Source organism: Mustela nivalis (genome assembly GCF_964662115.1).
Source record: "Mustela nivalis genome assembly, chromosome: 4".
Taxonomy (NCBI): domain Eukaryota; kingdom Metazoa; phylum Chordata; class Mammalia; order Carnivora; family Mustelidae; genus Mustela; species Mustela nivalis.
This window is the reverse complement of record NC_139023.1, coordinates 42,432,607-42,446,814: the sequence shown is the minus strand read 5'-3', so window position 1 is coordinate 42,446,814 and position 14,208 is coordinate 42,432,607. Positions and strand designations below refer to the sequence as shown.

Genomic DNA, 14,208 nt, shown 5'->3' with positions numbered 1-14,208 from the left:
TGTGTGTGTGTGTGTGTGTGTGTATGTGTGTGTGTGTGTGTGTGTATGGAAGAAAGAAGTGGATGAGATAATTTCCATTTATAGTTATATCAGTCTTTGGTGTGCCCAGAAGGAAGTTTTTAACCCTATGGCTAATATGTAGAGTGGCTGCACTGCGTGAGATGAGCCAACTGTCAAGACAACTTGCAAAGCAAAAGAAGTTAGAGAAAGAGTTTCAGAAATGTTGAAATTCCTACTGGAATCATGGTCATTAATGATACCTCTTCTCCCCACCAACTCAGACTTATGGGGCTGATGTAAACACAACATCATAAAGATCCTCAGAGTTGATTGTTGGTTGACTACTCTGGCTAGAACACATCTGGCTAGAAATATATCTCAAAAACAGTGCTTGACAAAAACACAAGGTAGCTGTGTTGACAAACATGTCTTGGAACAGTATCTCCACTCAAATCTAAATAGCCAAGCGGTTAGAGAACTCAAGTGTTGAGAATCTGGGGACTTCACATCTCATCTGAGAATTACAGTATTGCAAGTCAGATGGTTCTGTTTGAAGGTTTTCATGAAAAATATATGATGTTTGTTTTAACATTCAATATTTCAAATTATCAACAAATGGTGGGATGTTTCTTACTTTTCTTGATGCTAAATGGAAGATTAGCTGTTAAATTGAAAGTACCATCTAAAAAAAATATGGCCTGGGATTAAATAGGTGACATTATCCTAGCAATTTTTTCATTGCTATGTTTTTATAATATTCTGATAAACTTAGCCTTACACGAATACACAACTATAAGTAACAATAGTATTTTCCTCATTCAGTATGCTCAGGTAATTATGAGGGTGTGCTGCCGAAGAAACTGGCTTAAGAAATGAAATATTAGGAATAGTTTAATTTTGGAGGGAGGAAGAAGGAGGGAAAAAAGGAAATGCAAAAGTGTTTGGTATATGGTCAACTAAATGGCTCTTTGATCCACAGGTCAGTCTTTCTGAATGCCTCAAGGCAATAATTACCACTTTTCTTCAGTAAAGAAAATTAATTGATGATGCTATTCATTACTTTTCCATTGAGGCTATAATTTAAACCACAAATAAATGAATTAAGAGTTCCAATCAGAGTACAATTCCTATAGTCATTTCTACCTTTCCAGTTCCTGTACTTTATTGTTTTTTTTTTGTAGTTTCATTGCCTTGTTTTTTAACTTTTGTTAATGTCATATGTGTATCTATTCTATCTATCTAGCTAACTAGCTAGCTAGCTTGCCTTAAAGTTGTCCTTTAGGAGTATTAAATTTTTAAAATATATCCACAAAGCTTCCCGACTTGGTGGGGATATTGCTGATCAAGGAGAAGGAAGACTGAATTCATTCCATTGATTGAGCTTTCATGTTCTTTGCATCTCATTCCCCCCACCCCTTCATAACGGAGAAACTAAATCAGCAAGAACAGTATAACGTTGGGTTCCAAAACTGTCCGCATAAGGTATCTCAGGGTGATGTTGTGTGATAAAGTGCTTTTGAAGACACCCTTTCTACTTTATTATGAATCAGTTTCAAAAATCAGTTTCTTTGCACAAGACTTCTGATTGTATCATTCCATTGATCACCTTGTGGTAATTAAGATACTGACAATAAGTTTGAGATATCATTGGTGATTTAAGCCAGTAATAATATGGGTTTACAAAGAATTTGTTTTGAGATAGCACTCACATTTGTGGCTCCTCATAACTGTAACTCCATCTGGGCATAGTTCTAACATTTATTATTAATTTTTTAATGATTAATTTTGTTTGCTAGAATAATTCACACACCTGGTTAAAATATCTTCAACATCTATTTTTCTATAAAGCAACTTTCTTAATTAGCTGTTCTGTAGGGACTATCACTATAAATACAAACAAAAATATAAATACAAATTGCTGCTATGAAGTAAAGAACTATATTTCAATCAATAACTTAAGTATACATTTTGAGGCCATTTAAGTACATGAGGTTTTGAAATAAGGTCATCCGTTTCAGCTTTTTTTTTTTTTTTTTTTGCAAAACTGATCCATCTATAAGAATAAAAAAACTAAAACAAAATAAAAAAAGAATAAAAAAACTAATTTTCTCTTAACAACATAAACTTTTTCTAGATCATAAAAGTGATGAATAAGAAAATAAAAGCCTTAAAAATTTTGCTTGTTGAATTGAACTTGTATTATTTCTATGCAAGGCATCTTTCATTTGAACAGAATTAAATTTTTATTTTTATTCAACTTCTAATTTTTAATGAAAATGAGATTCAAATGATGCTACAAGAGCAATGATTTAATACATGTATGAACATAGACATAGAGTGTCTTCAAATACATCTGTGGTAATTTCTCCCATTCCCATATCCACCCCTCTGCAGAGTGACTTTGTTAATCACACCTTTATCAGAAAATGCAGGTTATCTCCCATGACCATGGTAAAAGGTTACTATAAATTTGGAGACTAAAACAACAAAAATTTATTCTCTCATGGTTCTGGAGACCAGAAGTCTGAAATCAAGGTGTCAGCAAGCCATCATCCTCTGAAGTCTCTACAGGATGATCTTTCTTTGCCCCTTCCAGTTTCTGCTGGCTAGCACCATTCCTTTGCTGTTACTTCACTACAATCTCTGTTCCCAACCTCAGTCTGTTCTCTTCTCTATTGTGTCTTCTACTTTTCTGTCTTTTATAAGGACCCTTGTCATTAGATTTAGGGTAAACTGGGAGATTTCCAGGATGGTCTCATCACAAAACCCTTTGATTTAATAATATCTGCTAGACAACCCCCCCCCCCTTTTTCTTTCCAAATAAAGTGCCATTCAAAGGGTCTGGCTATTAGGACATAGATGTATCTTTTGAGAAGCCATCATTAAACTTCCTATAGCATCCTTTAAATCTGGACTGGCCTTGTGATGAGCTTTGACCTTTAGTTTATGGAAGAATGAGTATAGGTTCAGGTGGCATTTTGCTTCCATGCTTATTTTCCTTGAATACAGCCCTGAGTGTGTCTAGTATAGCCTACCAGCACATAAAAAATCATATAGAACAGAGTCAAATTTTTCCAGCAGAACCCCCTTCACCTATACCCATCACTGGCTCTCAGTTATGTAAGTGAATCTACAACAACCTGCCAGTCCCAGTCTAGCTGTTGCATGGGAACATAGTTAAGACCAACAAAAGAACTGTCCATTGAGGGTCAGCTCAAGTTGCCCACAGAATAGTGACCCAATGAGATAGTTTGCTTATGTTTGGGGTGATTTTTAAAGCATCCATAGATAAATAATGCAGGTACTAGTACTTAGGATGGCACCATAACAAGATTCTTACACGAGACATTGATTTTGAGGTGAGATGGTGAGAATAGGCTGCAGAAATTGCAAAACTGGAGAAATGGTAAACAAATTACAGGTGGGCACTTGAAAAAATAGTGAGAAAAATGCTGAGACTGAAAAATAGGTGACTCATGTTATGTATTCATGGAAAAAAAGTCTAATGTTCATCTGTAGAAAATTGAAAGATAGAAAATCCAACTCATGAACATGTAGATCTGACTAAGATTTCTAATCCCAATGTTAAAAAGGTCAATTTTTTAATTTTAGTGTGTTCTCCTAAAGTTTTGATGTCTCATGAGACATAAATGTTGTGTTGGTTATCTATTGCTGTGTAATAAAACAACCCTTTTCCTTGGAAGCTTGAATGGTAACTATTCAGTTAGCATTCTGAAGGTCAGCTTCAGTGAGTTAGGTTCAATGAGGCAAGGGATTCTGTTGGTTTTTCCTTAGGTCATTCACGCAATTGTGAATTTAACAGCTAAAATAGTAATTTTAGGGGCACCTGGGTGGATCGGTCATTAAGAATCTGCCTTAGGCTCAGGTCATAATCCCAAGGTTCTGGGATCAAGCCACACTTCGGGGTCATTGGTTGGTGAAGAGCTTGCTTCTCTCTCTCTCCCACTCCCCCTGCTTGTGTTCCCTCTCTTGCTGTGTCTCTCTCATCAAAGAAATAAAATATTAAAATAAATAAATAAATGAAATGATAATTTTATAAAGATTTTATTTATTTATTTGACAGAGAGAAATCACAAGTAGATGGAGAAGCAGGCAGAGAGAGAGAGAGAGGGAAGCAGGCTCTCCGCTGAGCAGAGAGCCCGATGCGGGACTCGATCCCAGGACTCTGAAATCATGACCTGAGCCGAAGGCAGCGGCTTAACCCACTGAGCCACCCAGGCGCCCTAAAATGATAATTTTAGATAAAAGTTAAAGATAACCTCCCTTTTGTATCTGGAAGTTGATGCTTGCTGTTAAATGGTTGATCTGGAGGCCACCAGCTGAGTCAACTTGCCTTGCTCCATGTGTTTTCTTTTCCTCCATTAGACAGCTTAGGGTTTTTGTATATGGTGATCTGAAGGCAAATTTCCAAGAGGGATAAAATAAAAGCTGAAAGGTCTCTTGATGGCATCAAGTCTCAGAAGTTACATCATACCACTTCTATTGAAATAGACTGATTTCTATCTCCTCCATAATAAGTACAAATGGTTAGCAAAATATGCTATGTAGATTAACTACTGCCTCTATAAATTCACTAACTATAGTTGCAGTAGAACTAAGAGATTCATTGTAAAATTCATCTTTTTCTATTTGAGAGACTACAATATGTCTATTTCAACACACAATGGTTTAAAATACTCATACTGAGCCTCCCTTTTCTCAAACTTCTAGTCTTTATTTCTTATCTGTGATCCCAATTGAAAATATAATTTAAAGTGCACTCTAATTTTAAAAAGTAAAAATAAAATAAAGAAGAATATAATAAAGGCAAATTTTTCAATATTTATTTATTTATTTTTAATTTGTTAAGATTTTATTTATTTATTGGACAGACAGAGATCACAAGTAGGCAGAGAAGCAGGCAGAGAGGGGGAGGCAGGCTCCCTGCTGAGCAGAAAGCCCGTTTCGGGGCTTTATCCAGGACCCTGGGATTATGACTTGAGCTGAAGGCAGAGGCTTAACCCACTGAGCCACCCAGGCACCCCAAATTTTCCAATCTTTAAATGACATAATGATTATCCAATTATTATTTTTAAAGATTTATTTATTTATTTCAGAGAAAGAGCACAACTGAGTGCCTGTGAGTGGAAAGGGTCAGTGGGAGAGGGAGAGAATCTCAAGTAGACTCCCCACTGAGTAGCCAAGCATGGAGCAAGCCTAACACAGGACTTCACCTCCAGACACTGAGATCATGTCCTGTGTTGAAATAAGAGCCAGACACTCAACCAACTAAGCCACTCAGGTGCCCTGATATCCAATCATTCTTTTTAAACAAAAATTTAATGAAGTGCATTTGTCAAAGAGTTTTGGTTTGTATGTGTATGTGTATGTGTATGTGTGTGTATGTTTATGCATGTGTAATCACCAATGAAAATAACAAGACTAGCTCATAAAATGATAAACATAAAAAAGGAAAAATCAAGTGGTGCTATCTCCTATTTTCAGGCCAATATGATTGGGTTTGGGGGGTAGGCACAAGAATGGGTTGATAACTTGTGAAATAACACAATTCATTCTGGCTGATTCAAGACCACAGTATTAATGAGACTGATGTCATATGATTCTTTGAAAGCACAAAATACCTAATTTCCCAATATCTGATTGCATATAAATATTGGTATATTCATGAAATATTTTTAAAGGATAATATTTGCTCAACCAGAAAAAGTTTCTACAGTTTTGCTTGTCCAACTGTAATGTTAATGTTTTCTTTTTTCCTTTAGGTCTTTGCATAAAACTGGTATTTCCTGAAGATTATTTATGGAGATTGTATGCTTATCCCCAGGGTAGCCTCTGGATATATCTGTTTTTAGCATATGCTAGTTTGAGAAATGTAGCTTTAGAAGATGAGCTGGGCTGTGCTCTGTGTGGAATACATGACCAAAGAGAGATTATAGCTTTGAGATTGAGTTTAGAGGGTAGCATAAACACAGGGTTAAGAACTTAACCTCAGTACTGGATAAAATGCAAATATGAGTGTCCAAAATCAGGCAGTGCACCAGTGGCAACAATAGCAACAGTCACAACAGCAGCAGAGGCAGGATCTTATTATAGCTAAATCTTGAAGTTGAGGTTAAACTTAACCTATCTTTTGACACACACATACACACACACACACACACACACACACACACACATATAGGCTCAATTTTCCCATTTCTCTTCTCTGGGCAAAGAGATGCTATTTCCTGGATTTCTCTATGTTCTTGAGTCCTTATTCTCCTGGGTTCAGTTCTCAACCCAAATTGTATCAAGGCTTCTACATTAGTTTCCTATCGCTGTCATAACACAGACCCTCAAACAGAGTACCTTAAGACAACATAAATTTATTATCTCAGTTACAGTAGTCAGAAGTGCCACAGGGCTGAATCAAGATGTAGGTTGGGCTGCCTTCCTTTCTGCAGGCTCTAGAGGAAAGATTGTTTCCTTGCACTTTCCTGCATCTAGAAGCTGACCACATGCCTTGGACCCTGGCACCCGTCCTCCATTTTCAAAGCCAGCAAGAGTGGTCTGAGACTTTCACATCATATCATTCTGATGTCCTCTCTGGCCTCTCTCTTCCATTTTAAAGGGCCATTGTGATTACTTTATGCTGGGTCTGCCCAGATAATCCTAAAATACTACCCCCTTTTTAAGGTCACCTAATTTAGCAGCTTTTATCTGCTTTTATCTATCTTTTATCTGCTTTTATCTATCCGCTCCCCTGATTTCTTCTTGCCATGGAAGATCACATAGTCACAGGTTCCCGAGATTAGGGTATGGATGTCTCTAAAGGACTCTTATTCTGCCCAACGTATCTTTCACAGTTGTTTTCTTTTCATTATGCCTGCTTTGCCATATCTGGGCCTCAGTCACATGTCCCTAATTTCCACAAAACATTTGGAGGAATGAAAGATTATTATAAATGTTTGGGGTGACAATTTACACGAATATAATTAAACCAAATAAAACAGTAAATGTTTTTGTTTCAGAAAGGCAACATGATGTCAGCTAGAAAATATTCATTATTTTTTTTTACTTTTATATGGCAGCAAAAGGATACTCTTATTTGGAAATAGGACATTTCAGCGAAACTGTGGGGAAGACATACTGTCTCAATATGACTATCATTTTTTTTATTAATTTCTTTTTAGTGTAACAGAATTCCTTGTTTATGCATCATACCCAGTGCTCCATGCCGTATGTGCCCTCCATAATACCCACCACCTGGCTCCCCTAAACTTCTACCCTTGGCCCCTTCAAAACCCTCAGATTGTTTTTCAGAGTCCGTAGTCTCTCATGGTTCGTCTCCCCTTCCAATTTCCCTATCATTTTGTACAAACATTCCAGGCAGCTGGGGATGTGTATCTCTATCCTGAAGTGGGGACGGGGACCACCACGTCCATGACAGGTTGACAGGACCCTCGTCCAACTAGTGTGGAAAGGCATTAGGCCTGTTTGGAACATTCTCGTAGAACTTTTATGCTACAACAATTTAAAAATAAGAAATAAAAGGAAACAAACAAAACAACCTCACTAGAATTTAACTCTCATTTAAGTCTAAGTCATGTTTGTCGAAGTGCTGGTATTATTTTGTGGGCAGCCATCCTGATAGTGAGCTAGAGTTGACATGTAATGTGATACTAAATTCATTTCAAATAATGTTAGTGAACCCCAATTTTGTTCTTTCTCAATAGAATATCATTTTTTTGTGGTAGGCTAAGAGCCAGGGTTTAAGTGAATTTTAGTCAAATAATCAAGGTAACTCCATTCCCCACTGGTCATAATGGCTTTATTGTAGGTATAGGTAGGACTCAGTTTATGGCCACACACACAATTACTCTTTTTACTTCTCTTCTCCCTGTTTTGGATGGTATCTAGTATGAACCTCAGCATAGAACTGTCTTTCACATACATGTGGACAACAGACTTATGAAACAATGCTCAACTTCACTCATCATCAGGGAAATATTAATCGAAACTACAATGAGCTATCACCTCACACCTGTCAGAACGGCTAAAATTAACAACACAGGAAATAACAGAAGTTGGTGAGGATGCTGAGAACAGGGAACCCTCCTATACTGTTTGTGGGAATACAAATTGGTGCAGGCGCTCTGGAAAACAGTATGGAGTTCCTCAAAAAGTTAAAAACAGAACTACCCTATGACCCAGCAATTGTGCAGCTAGGTGTTTACACAAAGGATACAAAAATGTTAATTTGAATGATACAGGTACTCTGATATTTATAGAAGCCTTATCAACAATAAATTATGGAAATAGCCTAAATATCCATCAACTGAATGGGTAAAGAAGAGAAAAAAGCTTTTTTTTTTTCTTAATCAAAAAGAATGAAATCTCGCCATTTGCAATGACATGGATGGAGCAAGATGGTATTATGCTAAGTGAAATGTCAGTCAGAGAAAAACAAATACCATATGATTTCACTCATATGTGGAATTTAAGATACAAAACAAATGATCACGGGGGGGAAAAAAAGAGGAAAACCAAGAAACATACTCCTAATTATAGAGAACAAATTGATGGTTACCAGAGAGGAGGTGGGAGTGGGGTTGGGTTAAGTAGCTGATGGGGATTTAGAGGGCACTTGTGATGAGCAATGATTAATGTATGGAAGTGTTGAATCACTAAGTTGTACACCTGAAACTAATATTACACTGTATGCTAGAATTAAATAAAAAACTTAAAAACAAAACAAAACAAAACCTCTTTCAACTATGAGGTTAAATAATCTTCTGAGGCTCACAGGAGAGAATGTGAGAGGAGGCCTTGATCCTTCATGGTATCACTGAGCCACTGGACTAAGAACAAATCTGCTTCTTACTAAATAGAGAACTGATTTCTGGTTGAGAAAGTAAATGTCTTTATAGTTTCACTAATTTTATCAGTTATTCTGAGACTTCTGCTAAATTATAATAAGTGCTGCAAAGCTCCATTTAAAACAAACAAAAAACATTTTAAGATTTAAAAATGTAAACCAAAAAAATTGAAAATCTGAAAAGAGGCTGTTTTAGGTCAAGCTGCCATAACAGAATACCACAGACTGGGTGGCTTAAACAACAGAAATCTATTTCTCACAGTTCTGGAAGCTGGGAATTCAAGATCAAAGTGCTGACAGATTTGGTTCTGGTGATACCTGACTTCCTGGCTTGCAGAGGGCCTCCTTCTCATTGTGTACTGACAAGACCTTTTCTTTGTGTGTATGCTAAAAGAGCAAGGGAGAGAGCTCATGATGTCTATTCTTACAAGAACTCTAAGACTATTAAATCTGAGCCCTATCCTCATGACCTCTCTTAACCTTAATTATCTCCTTAAAAGCACTATCCCCAAATATAGTCACATTAGGGTTTAGGGCATCACCAGTTAAATTCGGGAGTGACACAAATATTCAGTCTATAGCAGAAGTTAAATATAGTAACTGTTATAAAATATAATCATATTTTATTACATTATATATTATATTAATATATATTATATATTATATATATTACATTTATAATGATTGAATATAGTAAATTATGCATAATGTGGGACATGATATATATCATGCACTATATTATTAAGAAAATATACAATTTGTCTTATATGAGTAATATTATACAATATATACATTTTAGATCTTAACAGATGAGAGTATATAAAAGATGTTATGGAATACATAATCTATTATCTATTACACAATTTAAATATATTGTGTGTATGAATTAAATGCAATAACAGTCATATTCAGATATTTTTATCTCCTTTTTAAACTTGGGAGTGTGTTGAAAATATTCCATTTTAAATATTTCTATTTTTAATCATAAGGCATATATTTTGCTATTAAAATAATGCAAAATGAAAACTGTTGTATATACAGCTTAATTTGTGTCTTTGAATATTATTTCCATATGGTGAATTCCTAGAACTAAAATGATGGTATTTTTAAGAATTTTGAGATACAACCAAATTTGTTTCAGGGAAAAAAAAAATCCTTAATGATGGAGATGAGCAATTTCTTGCCTCCATGCAAGTGCTAGGGTTTTCATTATGCTTAACTGTTCATTTTTATGGCAATAAAATAGCATCTCATATTTTTGTTTGCATTACTTCAATAACTGTGATGTTGAATTCAATTTCCTCAGATGGGGCATTATTTTTATTTCAATCTTTATAAATTTTTACTTTTTATTTGGAATGTTGAATGTCAGAGAGCTTTCTGAAATGCTTAAAGACTGGGCTGTGGCCTTGTTATTACCAGAGAACTTGACTCAGAAAACTGCAGATCCTGATGTTTGTAAATATTTCCTTGAACAGAAGCATACAATATTGTTTGTATAAGTGCTACCGGCAAATTATATAAATGTAAATATAAAAGTACAGTACATAATAAGACTTGGACTGTATTCTCTGCTCTGACAGGACCAACAATCATCTCCCCCACCAATGTAGCATATTGTATAAATCAGAAGGAGCAGCACCTCCACATCACACCTCACTATCTGTAATCTGTCAGCATTTTCTAGTTGGCAAATCTACAATATTCAATAAATGTATAAGCTATGAAAGCCAATTTTCCCCTTAGATTTGGGTTATACACAATTCACACCTAATAGGACCATTTAAGGATTTAGCATTTGGCCAACATTAATTTCAAAGTATTTTCTGAGATTTTTGGTCTTTTAATATATTTACTTACACATGTATTTAATATACTTACTTACGTATGTGTATACTTACATATTTATGTGCACTAACACGTATAAATCAATGCATGCATGTATGGATTTATATGCATGTGTATATGGACTGAACATTTGTGAACCAGTGAAATTCATATGGAAACTAGTCACCAATGTGAAGGTATTTGGAGGTAGGGTCTTGAGAAATAATTAGATCATGAGTGTGGAGCTCCCTTGAATGGGATTAGTGCCCTTACAGAAAGGGACCAAAATCTAGCTCACTCTTTTTCCACCCTATGAAGACACAATGAATAAGCAGCTTACTACAGCCCTGAAGAGGGCTCTCACCAGAACCTAACCATGCTGACATCCTAGTCCTGGACCTCCGGTCCACAGAACTGTGAGAAAGGAATGATTTTGTTTAAGCCACTCAGTCTATGCTAAGTTCTCATAGCAGCCCCAAATGACCGAGACACATACATACACACATTTTTACATGGACTATATCTAATAATCTTTTCCCGAAATTTCCTATTTTTATGTAGTACAGAAAAGACTTTCCTCATCCCATGAATAAATGTATGCAATTTGCTTCTCAGTCTTTTATGGTTTCTTAGTGAAAACCAAATTCATTTTAAAAGGAAGTAACATTTTTAAATTACCTTTTATGTTTTTCTTTGTTATTTGCAGTTTAAAAAGAATTAGAGAAAAATTCATCTTTTACCACAGGAACATAGATGTTCTTATTTCTCTCTCACTCTCTCTTAGTAAATATACTTATCTATGTCTACATCTATCTATAGATGTGAACCTTTAAGTTGTACCCGCTTTGCAAATTTCAGTTATGTACCATAGTACTATCAGCTATAGTCACCATGTTATACATTAGATCTTTAGATGTTAGGGTTTTGTTTGTTCACTTGTTTGTTTTATTTTGTTTTGTTTTTATTGCTGAATATATACAGAACTTAGACAACTAAATAGCAAAAGAAAAAAAATTGAATAAAAGATAATAAGAACCGAATAGACATTTTTCCAAAGAGGATATACAAATGGCCGAGAGGTACATTAAAGGTGCTCAACATCACTAATCATCAGGGAAGTGCAAACAAAAGCCACAATGAGATATCACCTCACACTTATGAGAATGACTATTTTTTTTTTTCCTCATTTAACTTTTGTCTTAATGGGTTTCAAAATTCTGTGACAGATTTTTGGTCAAGTTGTTTCTATTAAAAAGTACTGATTTTAAAAACTAAGAACTTAAAACTGTCACACACACACACACAAAAACAAATGGTCCACAAAACATTCTCCTTTCCTTCTGAAGGTTTTATGATGCATTGTTATCATTAACCAGTCTTTTGCTATTAAACTTAAATGGCCAATTGACAAACAGTTCTGAGACCCTTCTTCCACCACTGATTAAAACTGAGGTGGCAGGGGCACCTGGGTGGCTCAGTGGGTTAAGCCTCTGCCTTTGGCCCCGGGTCATGATCTCAGGATCCTGGGCTCTCTGCTCAGAGGGGAGACTGTCTCCACCACTCTATTTGCCTGCCTCTGTGTCAAAAAAATAAATAAAATCTTAAGAAAAAAAAAAAAAAAGACTGGGGTGGCAGGTATTGGGGAAAATATTCATTTAGCCTTCTGAGCTTTCTGGGCAGACTTGGTGACCTTGCCAGCTCCAGCTGCCTTCTTGTCCACTGCTTTGATGACACCCACATCTGTCACCATCTGTCTCATGTCATGAACAGCAAAACGGCCCAGAGGAAGATAGTCAGAGAAGCTCTCAACACACATAGGCTTGCCAGGAACCATATCAACAATGGCAGCAACACCAAATTTCAAGAACTTGCGACCATCTTCCAGCTTTTTTCCAGAATGATGATCTATCTTCTCCTTCAGCTCAGCAAACTTGCAAGCAATGTGAGCTGTGTGACAATCCATCACAGGTGCATATCCAGCACTAACTTGGCCTGGATGGTTCAGGATAATCACCTGAGCTTTGAAGCCAGCTGCTTCCATTGGTGGGTCATTTTTGCTGTCACCAGCCACATTGCCATGACGAACATCTTTGACAGATATGTTCTTGACATTGAAGCCCACATTGTCCCCAGGAAGAGCCTCACTCAAAGCTTCATGGTGCATTTCAACAGACTTGACTTCAGTTGTAACATTGACTGGAGCAAAGGTGACCACCATGCCAGGTTTAAGACCACCAGTCTCCACTAGGCCCACAGGGACAGTACCAATACCATCAATTTTGTAGACGTCCTGGAGAAGCAGACGCAAGGGCTTGTCATTTGGATGAACTGTTGGCAGAATGCAATCCAGAGCTTCAAGCAGTGTGGTTCCATTGGCATTCCCATCTTTATGGGTGACCTTCCATCCCTTGAACCAAGGCATGTTAGCACTTGGTTCCAGCATTTGTCACCATTCCAACCAGAAATTGGCACAAATGCTACTGTGTCGGGGTTGTAGCTAATTTTCTTAATGTAGGTGCTGACTTCCCTTAATGATTTCCTCGTATCCCTTCTGGCTGTAAGGTGGCTCAGTGGAATCCATTTTGCTAACACCAACAATTAGTTGTTTTACACCCAGTGTGTAAGCCAGAAGAGCATGCTCATGGGTCTGCCCTTTCTTGGAGATACTGGCTTCAAATTTGCCAACACCAGCAGCAACAATCAGGACAGCACAGTCAGCCTGAGATGTGCCTGTAATCATGTTTTTGATAAAGTCTCTGTGTCCTGGAGCATCAATTATGGTTACATAATACTATGGTTACATGGTGATACCATGTTCACGTTCAGCTTTCAGTTTATCCAAGACCCAGGCATAGTTGAAGGAGCCTTTTCCTATCTCAGCAGCCTCCTTCTCGAATTTTTCGATAGTTCTTTTGTTGATCTCACCATATTTGTAGATCAGATGACCAGTAGTGGTAGACTTGCCCGAATCTACATGTTCCATGACAACAATGTTGATATGAGTCTTTTCCGTCCCCATTCTGGTTTAGGTTGAGTGGTGGTTTTCATGACACCTGTATTCTAGCAGCAAACCCATTGCAAAAAAGCTAGAATGACTATTTTGAAAAAGACAAGAGGAACCAGGTGACAGGAAGAATATAGAAGAAAGGGAATCCTTGCACACTACTGGTATGAATATAAACTAGAAATGCCATTATCAGAACCAGTACAGAGATTTCTCAAAAAATTAGAAATAAGCTACCATATGATCCAACAATTCCACTTCTGGGTATATATCCAAAGGAAATGAAAATAGAATATTAGAGAGATATATGTACTCCCATGTTCATTACAGTATTAATCACAATAGCCAAGATATGGAAACAACTTAAGTGTCCATCAAAGGTTGAGTGAATAAAGAAAATGGATGCACATGCAACATGCACATGTATGCATAATAGAATATTATTCAGCCATAAGAAAGAAATCCTGCTGTTTGCAACATTATGATGGAGCTCAAGGGT

The 14,208-nt window shown here is 36.5% G+C and overlaps 1 pseudogene across 1 annotated transcript; it reads right to left on the bottom strand.

The window, feature by feature from the left end:
• Positions 1–12,327: 12,327 nt before the first annotated feature.
• LOC309863225 (elongation factor 1-alpha 1 pseudogene) lies at positions 12,328–13,761 on the bottom strand (annotated as a pseudogene). The gene has a single exon. The product of its transcript is annotated as an elongation factor 1-alpha 1 pseudogene (transcript).
• Positions 13,762–14,208: the final 447 nt, after the last annotated feature.